The sequence below is a fragment of the Hipposideros armiger genome, unplaced genomic scaffold (assembly GCF_001890085.2).
Source record: "Hipposideros armiger isolate ML-2016 unplaced genomic scaffold, ASM189008v1 scaffold_948, whole genome shotgun sequence".
Taxonomy (NCBI): Eukaryota; Metazoa; Chordata; class Mammalia; order Chiroptera; family Hipposideridae; genus Hipposideros; species Hipposideros armiger.
Genome location: NW_017732298.1, coordinates 89449 through 90382, shown reverse-complemented (window position 1 = coordinate 90382; position 934 = coordinate 89449).

Here is a 934-nt window from a genome sequence, read left to right as displayed (position 1 = left end):
GTATCTTATAAATGTCTGTTTACTTGCCTCTGTTGTAAGGTCTTTGAGAATACATACCGTGTCTTTTACACTGATATATCTCTAGTATCTAGTAAGTATCCTTGCAGCTATTATGCACTTATTAAATGTTGGTTGAGTAAATGAATGAAGAACAACAATTTCTACAAGAAAAGGGAGAATCAGACTGATAGTATATCATCTTTAGTTATTTTCTCCATGCTTATGCCTCTCTGCAATATGACCTCAAAGTAATTAGAGAGAAAAAAAGAGAGAGAGAGAAAGAGAAAGAAGAGAGGAAGGAAGGAAGGGAAGAAGGGAGGAAGGATGGAAGGGAGGGAAGGAAGGAGTAAGGGAAGAAAAAAGGAAAGACATTAAAACAATCTACAATTAGAGTTGGAAAAAAATGTATGCAGGTTGCAAAAGACAGTGAGCTTTATTTGGTGAACTTCCTACCGCCTTTGTTCCATTACTAACTGATGGCCATGGCGAAGTTACTTAATTGCTCCAGTCTTGAGTTTCCCTTTCTATAAGATGGGCATCATAAATATACACCTCAAGAATTGTTTTAAGTATTAAATGAGAAACAGTAAATACATTTAACTGTTATTATTACTTTAAAATGCTCTTGACTAAAATGAATATATAGTGGCACAATTTGCTCAGTTATTTTGAAAATCTACTTTTGGTATCCCTAGAGAGGGAAATGGAGGGAAGTATCGTTTTGATGTTCCTAGGCTTTACTTTCATGCAATAAAAAAGTCCTGTAGATTTTATAACATGTAATAATTTTTTTTCACTGGATATTTTACATCTATATGCTTAAATGTTTATCTCAGATTACAAGGAAAACTCAGGCTGCATTAATCCCCAACCAATTGGTCAAAATCCTTCCATATTTTCAAATATAAAAAAAGAAAAATACTTTTTTCTAACT